Here is a 12300-nt window from a genome sequence, read left to right as displayed (position 1 = left end):
TCCCACTGAGTCGTTATTGACACCAGACCTAAGCATTTTCGACAAGTTGAATCCCAAAACAATACATAAACAAGAATTTGCAATGCAACAGGTCTTGCATTTGCTTGAGTAAAAGCTATTGGCATTGTAGATTCATAACTGGGCTTTTCTTGCCACAGAAATTGGTCAACCCTGCCTTATAATTTTGTCTTTTCCTACAATACAATTCCAGTGGCCCTGCACATAACTAAAGCACTTCCAATTACCTTCTTCCTCTATCTGCAGCCAAAAATGAAAATGTTACCATTTAGAATCCTAATGTAACTCTGAGTTGCTGGCTGGCTAACACAATTCCCCCAAATAGACACAAGACAGCCACAGAGGAGTAACAGGAGAAATAAACTAGAAGGGTCATCCAAACATATCAAGAGTGTTCAAACAGTCATAGTGTAATAAGTATGTTAAAATGGCCTAAATTATGGTTATAATCATAATAAAGAGAGATTATTAAAACATATACAATTATCATATAAACCTTTATCAGAAATACACTTTTGTCATTAGACTGTAATGCTCAAAACAGCCCCTAGAGGACACCATAACAAAATTATAATTTGTAATAAACATGGTCATGTAACCATATTGTTAGCTCCAAGAGGGCATAACCCCATGAAGAAATACAGGAGAAAGTAATGCACTGTAACCGTATACTTAGACCCTAGAGGACATTTTTAAGGCTGGCAGACATACTACAATGATATTACAAACAAAGCCTTTAAAACAAAACTTCTCCCAGCTGTAAAACAAAAGTTCTAGCCATATGAAAGCTTAAAATATAGTGAATGGTGGGAGGGGTTATTATTTTGGGGTCCCCACTAACCTAGTGTAGTGACACAGAGCTGATGTAGACAGAAAGAGCCTTTTGAAGGTGGTCCCATTATCTTAGGACCACCACAGGCTGAGTTATGATAAAAAATGTTTTGTAAAAGTGATGCCCTGCAAAGCATTATGGGGTGAGTTTTCGTGCTGCAAATACTATAGTACGTTGACTGGAATGCTCAGAACAGCCCCTATAGAACACTACAATAAAAATAGCATTTGGAAGAAACATGGTCATGTAACCATGCATCCAGCGCTTAGACAGCATTACCACATGAAAAAAGAGAAAGTAATGAAGTGTAACCTCATACTCAGCCCCTAGAGGAAACAGTGCATTACACATTTTCAAGGCTAACAGAATAATTACAATATTACAAACAAGAACCATAAAACACAACTTCTCTCAGCTGTACAACAAAAGTTCTAGTCATGTGAAAATGTTACAAGAACGGTGATAGGGGTTATTATTTTGTAGTCCCCACAAACATAGTTTGGGGACCAGAGATGACGTAGACAGAAAGAGCACACTGTGGTCGATATTTTGAAGATTGTCTCTTTGTCCTAGGACCACCACAGGTTGAGTTATGAGCAAAAATGTTTTGTAAAAGTAATGCCCTGCAAAGCATTATGGGACAAGTTTCCATGCCACGAATATTTTAATATGCTGATATGACTGTTATTCTTAGAACAGCCCCTTGAGGACCCCACAATGAAAACAGCATTTGTAGGAAACATGGTCATATAACTGTATAGGGCATAACCACACAAAAATGGCAGAAAGTAATGCAGTGCAACCATATATTTAGCTCCAAGAGGGCATAGTACATTACACGTATTCAGGGCTAACAGGCCTATAGCATTAATATTACAAAGAAGGCCCTTAAAACACAACCTACTCTCAGCTGAAAAAAAAGTTCCAGCCATAAGAAAGGTCAAATAGACACTGAATGGTGGGAGGGGTTACGACCATATGTTGAATAATGATTAAAATGTTTCGTAAAAGTAATGTCCTGCAAAGCATTATGGGACAAGTTTGCATGCCACGAATATTTTAATATGTTGATATGACTGTAATGCCTAGAACAGCCCCTCGAAGACCCCACAATTAAAATAGCATTTGTAAGAAACATGGTCATGTAACTGCATAGTTAGCCCCTGGAGAGCATAACCACACAAAAAATGACCGAAATTAATGCAGTGAGGACATAGTATATTACACATATTCAGGACTAACTGGCCTATAACAATGAAATTACAAAGAAGGCCCTTATAAGACAACCTACTCTTAGCTATAAAGGAAAAGTTCCAGCAATGAGAGAGGTTAAACATATACTGAATGATGTGAGGGTTTATTATTTTGGGTCCCCACTAACCTAGAGTCGAGACCCAGATATGATGTAGACAAAAAGAGCATGTTGTTGTGAACATTTTGGTGGAGGTCTCATTGTAATAGGACCCCCACAGGCTGAGTTATAAGCAAAAATGTTTTGAAAGAGAATATGGGACGAGTTTCCCGAGTGCAGTGAACATTGTAGTATCAGCTCTCCTGCATTTCTCTTTGAGGATTTCTGTTTTAGTAAAGCATTCACCAATTTCAATTGTTTTAAGGGGAGAGCCACAATATGACCAGCGCCCTACGAAGGGGAGAGACAAAAGAAATAGGCCCTCATTACAACCCTGGTGGTAAATGCCGCCTACCGCCGTGCTGAGGGCCGCCAACATACCGTGACCGCGGCGTTATGCCGCTACTGGTATTATGACCCACACAGAGAAATCCGCCACTATACAGACTCCCACACAAGTCCTCCACACCAAAGGTCAGTGATAAACTGGCGATAGCAAAACCCACACCGTTACGCCAACAGGAATATGGCCACAGTATCACGACCCACAAATCACCGCAGCAAACCATAGGCGGTACACACCGCCGCGCTCAAAATACACATACACTTCCAAAACACCATCACATTGGACAATTCAAACTACACACACCTGACACACATACACACACCACACCCACACACCCACAACACTATAAAACACACACCCACATTACCCACAACCCTTTATGAGAAAAAAAAGATTGCCAACAGAGAGAGACACAAGCCAGGAGCACCCACTCAATCTGAGACACAGAACACCATCACCCATACACCATCCACACACCTCACACCACACACCCCAACACAGCACCCCACACATCCTCATACATATCACTCACACCACATCCATGGCACCCCAAAGACACCCCAGGATTTTAGAGGAGGAGCTAAGGGTCATGGTGGATGAAATCATCCGGGTAGAGCCACAGCTATTTGGATCACAGCTGCAGCAGACATCCATTGCCAGGAAGATGGAGCTATGGCGGAGAATTGTAGACAGGGTCAACGCCGTGGGACAGCACCCCAGAACAAGGGATGACATCGGGAAGAGGTGGAACGACCTACAGGGGAATGTGTGTTCTGTGGTTGCAAGACACCAGGTAGCAGTACAGAGGACTGGCGGTGGGTCCCCACCTCCTCCTCCACAACTAACAACATGGGAATAGCAAGTCTTGGCGATCATGCATCCTGAGGGCCAAGCAGGAGTAGCAGGAGGACTGGACTCTGGTAAGTCAAATCTTTACCACTATATCCCCCACCCTACCTGCATGCCATCACAAACTCATACCCCTACCCTCACCCCCATCACTCCACCACCTCACATATACCCCACTATCACAACCCACCCATCCCAATACCAAGTCCTGCATGCCACACCAATCCATGGACCCCCATCACAGACCTGCATGGGCACCCATCACCACATCACCATCACCCATCACCACAGCATGCCCATTAGAGAGAATCACCTAGCCCACAAAATCACCACACACACAAGGCAAAGCTGACAGGGCAATCACAACCATACAGGGAAACACACCCATGCACAAGATGGCACACGCATATACAATAACACTGCATTTGCATCCCCACAGGACCCCTACTCAACGTCACCGGAGAGGAGTTACCACCAACATCCAGTCGCCCCCGCCCCCAGAGGAGGCCCACAGTGATGACTGCAGCTCTGCACGCCTGGATCACGATGACCAACCTGGCCCATCAGGGACCTCTGGACAGTCGGTTACCCATACCACCACAGAGCCTTCCCCTCAGGAAACACCAGCACAGCACCCACCCAGCGAGCCCATGCTACTGTCCCCAGGACACGTCAATCAGCAGTGTGTCCACCACCACAGGGACCCCAGCAAACCCACAAACACAGGACGATCAGGGACCTGGGGTCAGTGGCAGTGGGCACACGGTTCAGGGGACAGAGGCACAGAACAACAGGGAAGCTGGGAGGACTGCTGTGCGACAGAGGGAGGACAGGCCCAGGGAACCCACTCTCCAGGAGGCACTCACCAAAATCCTGGGAGCATACCACCATTCCCAGGAGACCATGGGCCAGATACTGGCCAAGTTGCAGGAGACCCAGCAGCTGCAGGAGGGATAGTACCTGGGGATCAGGGAGGATCTCAAACACATCTACACCATCCTGATCACCATTGCAGGGGTGCTGGGTGACATGGCCAACACCATGAGGGAGGCAGTGGCACGCCAACGGACCCCTGACACTAGCCACACCGAAAAACAGCCCTCCACCTCCGCCGGCACTAGTGGACAGGAGGCCCCTCCACAGGACCAACAGGCCACCAGCACTCCGCCCCCTGCAGAAGGAGAACCACCCTGCAAACAGTTCCTGCGATCCAGGCAGAAGCCAGAGAACATTGCCAAGACCCCCGCCAGGAAAAAAGACTCTCCTGATTGTCACCCTTGTGTCCCACTCTGTCACCCTGTCCACCTTGAACTGCCATTGCTCCCCTTCTTATGCCCCATTGGACAATGCACCTGTGATACCAAGAGACTGGACTCTAACTGGACATTCCTCCACCATCACCCCAGCCCATTGCACATCCCCCTCTACTTATTAGCACTTAAACAAACACTCTTGGAACAAATACAAATCTGGAGTCTGTCAATTGATTAAAATATGTCTTAGTACAACATTCTGAAAACATTGCAAGTCATACCCACAGTTATATATACATTGGTATGACCTTTAGTGGGCATCAGTAAACATACCAGGCGCCAGAGTGGGCCACACAGATCTGAAACTAGAGATGCCAAAGGGTACAGTAAGTGGCCATAGACATAGGGAAATCAGGCTGCCATGTACAATTTCCAACAGAAAACTGAAAAGTAAAGTGAAGTTACAGTGTCTTACCTATGTGTCACTGGAAGTACTGCTTCATGATATTACTTCTGTTGTCCACATCTTCTTCCTCTGCCTCCTCTTCCTCACTGTCCACAGGCTCCACTGCTGCCACAAGACCATCTCCAGACTCATCCTCCTGCAGAAAAGGCACCTGGCGTGTCAAGGCCAGGTTGTGCAACATGCAACATGCAATGATGATCTGGCACACCTTCTTGGGTGAGTAGTACAGGGATCCACCTGTCAGATGGAGGCACCTGAACCTGGCCTTCAGGAGGCCGAAGGTCCGCTCAATCATCCTCCTTGTTCGTCCATGTGCCTCATTGTAACGTTCCTTTGCCCTTGTCCTGGCATTCCTCACTGGGGTCAGTAGCCATGAGAGGTTGGGGTAACCAGAGTCACCTGAAAACATCGAGGGATAATTGTTAGACACCCACTGTAGGAAGTTGGCTCTGTATGTGCTATTTCAAAGTAAGGAATAGCATGCACAGAGTCCAAGGGTTCCCCTTAGAGGTAAAATAGTGGTAAAAATAGATAATACTAATGCTCTATTTTGTGGTAGTGTGGTCGAGCAGTAGGCTTATCCAAGGAGTAGTGTTAAGCATTTGTTGTACATACACATAGACAATAAATGAGGTACACACACTCAGAGACAAATCCAGCCAATAGGTTTTTATATAGAAAAATATCTTTTCTTAGTTTATTTTAAGAACCACAGGTTCAAATTCTACATGTAATATCTCATTCGAAAGGTATTGCAGGTAAGTACTTTAGGAACTTCAAATCATAAAAATTGCATGTATACTTTTCAAGTTATTGACAAATAGCTGTTTTAAAAGTGGACACTTAGTGCAATTTTCACAGTTCCTAGGGGAGGTAAGTATTTGTTAGGTTAACCAGGTAAGTAAGACACTTACAGGGCTTAGTTCTTGGTCCAAGGTAGCCCACCGTTGGGGGTTCAGAGCAACCCCAAAGTCACCACACCAGCAGCTCAGGGCCGGTCAGGTGCAGAGTTCAAAGTGGTGCCCAAAACGCATAGGCTAGAATGGAGAGAAGGGGGTGCCCCGGTTCCGGTCTGCTTGCAGGTAAGTACCCGCGTCTTCGGAGGGCAGACCAGGGGGGTTTTGTAGGGCACCGGGGGGGACACAAGTCCACACAGAAATTTCACCCTCAGCGGCGCGGGGGCGGCCGGGTGCAGTGTAGAAACAAGCGTCGGGTTCGCAATGTTAGTCTATGAGAGATCTCGGGATCTCTTCAGCGCTGCAGGCAGGCAAGGGGGGGGTTCCTCGGGGAAACCTCCACTTGGGCAAGGGAGAGGGACTCCTGGGGGTCACTTCTCCAGTGAAAGTCCGGTCCTTCAGGTCCTGGGGGCTGCGGGTGCAGGGTCTCTCCCAGGCGTCGGGACTTTAGGTTCAAAGAGTCGCGGTCAGGGGAAGCCTCGGGATTCCCTCTGCAGGCGGCGCTGTGGGGGTTCAGGGGGGACAGGTTTTGGTACTCACAGTATCAGAGTAGTCCTGGGGTCCCTCCTGAGGTGTTGGATCGCCACCAGCCGAGTCGGGGTCGCCGGGTGCAGTATTGCAAGTCTCACGCTTCTTGCGGGGAGCTTGCAGGGTTCTTTAAAGCTGCTGGAAACAAAGTTGCAGCTTTTCTTGGAGCAGGTCCGCTGTCCTCGGGAGTTTCTTGTCTTTTCGAAGCAGGGGCAGTCCTCAGAGGATGTCGAGGTCGCTGGTCCCTTTGGAAGGCGTCGCTGGAGCAGGATCTTTGGAAGGCAGGAGACAGGCCGGTGAGTTTCTGGAGCCAAGGCAGTTGTCGTCTTCTGGTCTTCCGCTGCAGGGGTTTTCAGCTGGGCAGTCCTTCTTCTTGTAGTTGCAGGAATCTAATGTTCTAGGGTTCAGGGTAGCCCTTAAATACTAAATTTAAGGGCGTGTTTAGGTCTGGGGGGTTAGTAGCCAATGGCTACTAGCCCTGAGGGTGGGTACACCCTCTTTGTGCCTCCTCCCAAGGGGAGGGGGTCACAATCCTAACCCTATTGGGGGAATCCTCCATCTGCAAGATGGAGGATTTCTAAAAGTTAGAGTCACTTCAGCTCAGGACACCTTAGGGGCTGTCCTGACTGGCCAGTGACTCCTCCTTGTTGCTTTCTTTGTTCCCTCCAGCCTTGCCGCCAAAAGTGGGGGCCGTGGCCGGAGGGGGCGGGCAACTCCACTAAGCTGGAGTGCCCTGCTGGGCTGTGACAAAGGGGTGAGCCTTTGAGGCTCACCGCCAGGTGTCACAGCTCCTGCCTGGGGGAGGTGTTAGCATCTCCACCCAGTGCAGGCTTTGTTACTGGCCTCAGAGTGACAAAGGCACTCTCCCCATGGGGCCAGCAACATGTCTCTAGTGTGGCAGGCTGCTGGAACCAGTCAGCCTACACAGCTAGTTGGTTAAGTTTCAGGGGGCACCTCTAAGGTGCCCTCTGTGGTGTATTTTACAATAAAATGTACACTGGCATCAGTGTGCATTTATTGTGCTGAGAAGTTTGATACCAAACTTCCCAGTTTTCAGTGTAGCCATTATGGTGCTGTGGAGTTCGTGTTTGACAAACTCCCAGACCATATACTCTTATGGCTACCCTGCACTTACAATGTCTAAGGTTTTGTTTAGACACTGTAGGGGCACAGTGCTCATGCACTGGTACCCTCACCTATGGTATAGTGCACCCTGCCTTAGGGCTGTAAGGCCTGCTAGAGGGGTGTCTTACCTATACTGCATAGGCAGTGAGAGGCTGGCATGGCACCCTGAGGGGAGTGCCATGTCGACTTACTCATTTTGTTCTCACTAGCACACACAGGCTTGTAAGCAGTGTGTCTGTGCTGAGTGAGGGGTCTCCAGGGTGGCATAAGACATGCTGCAGCCCTTAGAGACCTTCCTTGGCATCAGGGCCCTTGGTACTAGAAGTACCAGTTACAAGGGACTTATCTGAATGCCAGGGTGTGCCAATTGTGGATACAATGGTACATTTTAGGTGAAGGAACACTGGTGCTGGGGCCTGGTTAGCAGGGTCCCAGCACACTTCTCAGTCAAGTCAGCATCAGTATCAGGCAAAAAGTGGGGGGTAACTGCAACAGGGAGCCATTTCTTTACACAAGCCCCCCCCAGCCTACAGGCCAGGAGACTCAGCCCAAGCTGGGAGAGTCTTCCTAGTCTGTCAGGCGAGGAAGAGTAGGAGAAATAGGCTGGTTAGTTGCAGGGCCTACTCTGCCTTACATCCTTCTGTTCAGGTCATTCCCTTTGGGGAACTGACCCACTTCCACAGTGATAGGACCTAGTCTGAATTGCCTCTTGTCTGCCTCTTCAATGTCTCCACCCATTCTTTCTATTTTGGTCTTAGAGGTATCCACCTCTGCTAACCTTATCTTGGCCAGGGTTACCCCTAGCTTACCCAGAGAGGTTACCCAGAGCTGGAGTAACCCCACCATGACCAATAGGGTCAGGGGGCCTAACTTGCTATTTGGCATGGGGTCAGACCACCATGCTAAGGATAGTGCAGCCATAAAGGCTAACACCCAGCAGAGGCCACTGACAGCTGTCAGTGCCCAGAACCACACCTTTAGCTCTTCACCTAAAAGGGAAGGGGCTAAGTTACAGGCTTCTTTGGGTTCAGGTTGCCTGTCTGCTGTATTAGAGTGGGGGGTTACCACATCTGGTAGTAAACACCCTTCTTCCACTCTTTCTTCTGTTAGCTGAGGAGCCACCCACTCAGGTTTAACAGTTGCCTGACTAGCCAGGACTTCTTGTGGGTCAGGTTGGACTTTATCAGGGCCATTTTTGGAGTTCTCCCCTACTGGAGCAAAATCTCCTTGGCTTGCTGTAACCTTGGCTAAAGGTTGTCCACCCTTCCTACTCTGTTTTCGTTTCTTCTTCTTCTGGGGCCTGCTTGCATTTACTGCAGAGGCAGGACTTCCAGAATCCTTGGGAGAGGACTGGAACTGGACCAGTTTCTCTCTTGGGCTCTGACTAACCTCTGGGTAGTCATTTCCAAGGAGACAATCAAGGGGGAGGTCTGTACTGACTACTACCCTTCTCCAGCTAAGAGTGCCACCCACTTCTATGGGCACTAAAGCCACAGGCCTCTTAGTGACCCTGTCTAGGCTAACTCTTACCCTGGCAGTCTCACCTGGGATGTACTGGTTTGAGAGCACCAGCCTGTCATGCACAATAGTGTGACTGGCACAAGTGTCTCTCAGGGCAGTGGTTGGGATTCCATTCACCAGTAGGTGGTGGAAGTGTCTACTTCCCTCTGGAATCTCCAACTCACCTGTTGGGCCCTGTTTCCAGTTGAAGGCTAGGAAGACCTCCTCATCTGAGGAGTCATCTCCCATGGCTACACTGGTTACCCCTGGAATTTTGTTCTGGGGTTTGTTTTTGGGACAAGAAGTGTCCTTGGTGTGGTGCCCAGACTGTTTACAGTTGTGGCACCATGCCTTAGTGGCATCCCAGTTCTTACCCTGGTACCCACCTTTGTTTTGGGTTGTGTCTTGGGGCCCACCCACCTGTTCTGGTTTTTGGGGGCCTACAGAGGACTCTGTTTCTTTGTTTCTAGTGTTACCCACTTTCTCCTGGGGAGTTTTTGTAACCCCTTTCTTTTGGTCACCCCCAGTGGAAGTTTTGGTTACCCTAGTCTTGACCCAGTGGTCTGCCTTCTTTCCCAATTCTTGGGGAGAAATTGGACCTAGGTCTACCAGATACTGATGCAACTTTTCATTGAAGCAGTTACTTAAGATGTGTTCTTTCATAAACAAATTATAAAGCCCAACATAGTCACACACTTCATTTCCAGTTAACCAACCATCTAGTGTTTTCACTGAGTAGTCTACAAAATCAACCCAGGTCTGGCTCGAGGATTTTTGAGCCCCCCTGAATCTAATTCTATACTCCTCAGTGGAGAATCCAAAGCCCTCAATCAGGGTACCCTTCATGAGGTCATAAGATTCTGCATCTTTTCCAGAGAGTGTGAGGAGTCTATCCCTACACTTTCCAGTGAACATTTCCCAAAGGAGAGCACCCCAGTGAGATCTGTTTACTTTTCTGGTTACACAAGCCCTCTCAAAAGCTGTGAACCATTTGGTGATGTCATCACCATCTTCATATTTTGTTACAATCCCTTTGGGGATTTTTAGGATGTCAGGAGAATCTCTGACCCTATTTAAGTTGCTGCCACCATCGATGGGACCTAGGCCCATCTCTTTTCTTTCCCTTTCTATGGCTAGGAGCTGCTTTTCCAAAGCCAATCTTTTGACCATCCTGGCTAACAGGGGGTCATCTTCACTGGAGTTATCCTCAGTGATTTCAGAGGTGTTGGTCTCTCCTGTGAGGGAACCAGCATCTCTGACTATTATTTTTGGAGTCAGGGTTTGAGGGACCCTGTTCTCCCTAGATAGGACTGGTAGGGGGGAATTTTCCTCCTGGTCACTATCCTCTTCCTCTGAGTTGCCACCCTCAGAGGGGTTGGCCTTTTCAAACTCTGCCAAAAGCTCCTGGAGCTGTATTTTGGTAGGTTTGGGGCCCATTGTTATTTTCTTTATTTTACAGAGTGACCTTAGCTCCCTCATCTTAAGATGGAGGTAAGGTGTGGTGTCGAGTTCCACCACAGTCACATCTGTGCTAGACATTTTGCTTCTAAAAGTTGGAATACTTTTTAAGAATCTACAACTGGTTCTAGAATCTAATTCAAACTTTTACAAACTTTTAAACTCTAAAAGAAATGCTAAACAGGATCTAACACAAGGCCCTAGCAGGTCTTTTAAGAATTTAGAAAACTTTTCAAATTGCAAAAATCAATTTCTAATGACAATTTTGGAATTTGTCGTGTGATCAGGTATTGGCTGAGTAGTCCAGCAAATGCAAAGTCTTGTACCCCACCGCTGATCCACCAATGTAGGAAGTTGGCTCTGTATGTGCTATTTCAAAGTAAGGAATAGCATGCACAGAGTCCAAGGGTTCCCCTTAGAGGTAAAATAGTGGTAAAAATAGATAATACTAATGCTCTATTTTGTGGTAGTGTGGTCGAGCAGTAGGCTTATCCAAGGAGTAGTGTTAAGCATTTGTTGTACATACACATAGACAATAAATGAGGTACACACACTCAGAGACAAATCCAGCCAATAGGTTTTTATATAGAAAAATATCTTTTCTTAGTTTATTTTAAGAACCACAGGTTCAAATTCTACATGTAATATCTCATTCGAAAGGTATTGCAGGTAAGTACTTTAGGAACTTCAAATCATAAAAATTGCATGTATACTTTTCAAGTTATTGACAAATAGCTGTTTTAAAAGTGGACACAGTGCAATTTTCACAGTTCCTAGGGGAGGTAAGTATTTGTTAGGTTAACCAGGTAAGTAAGACACTTACAGGGCTTAGTTCTTGGTCCAAGGTAGCCCACCGTTGGGGGTTCAGAGCAACCCCAAAGTCACCACACCAGCAGCTCAGGGCCGGTCAGGTGCAGAGTTCAAAGTGGTGCCCAAAACGCATAGGCTAGAATGGAGAGAAGGGGGTGCCCCGGTTCCGGTCTGCTTGCAGGTAAGTACCCGCGTCTTCGGAGGGCAGACCAGGGGGGTTTTGTAGGGCACCGGGGGGGACACAAGTCCACACAGAAATTTCACCCTCAGCGGCGCGGGGGCGGCCGGGTGCAGTGTAGAAACAAGCGTCGGGTTCGCAATGTTAGTCTATGAGAGATCTCGGGATCTCTTCAGCGCTGCAGGCAGGCAAGGGGGGGGTTCCTCGGGGAAACCTCCACTTGGGCAAGGGAGAGGGACTCCTGGGGGTCACTTCTCCAGTGAAAGTCCGGTCCTTCAGGTCCTGGGGGCTGCGGGTGCAGGGTCTCTCCCAGGCGTCGGGACTTTAGGTTCAAAGAGTCGCGGTCAGGGGAAGCCTCGGGATTCCCTCTGCAGGCGGCGCTGTGGGGGTTCAGGGGGGACAGGTTTTGGTACTCACAGTATCAGAGTAGTCCTGGGGTCCCTCCTGAGGTGTTGGATCGCCACCAGCCGAGTCGGGGTCGCCGGGTGCAGTATTGCAAGTCTCACGCTTCTTGCGGGGAGCTTGCAGGGTTCTTTAAAGCTGCTGGAAACAAAGTTGCAGCTTTTCTTGGAGCAGGTCCGCTGTCCTCGGGAGTTTCTTGTCTTTTCGAAGCAGGGGCAGTCCTCAGAG

The sequence above is a fragment of the Pleurodeles waltl genome, chromosome 6 (assembly GCF_031143425.1).
Source record: "Pleurodeles waltl isolate 20211129_DDA chromosome 6, aPleWal1.hap1.20221129, whole genome shotgun sequence".
Taxonomy (NCBI): Eukaryota; Metazoa; Chordata; class Amphibia; order Caudata; family Salamandridae; genus Pleurodeles; species Pleurodeles waltl.
The sequence above is the reverse complement of the archived record's forward strand: the minus strand, read 5'-3'. Positions refer to the sequence as shown.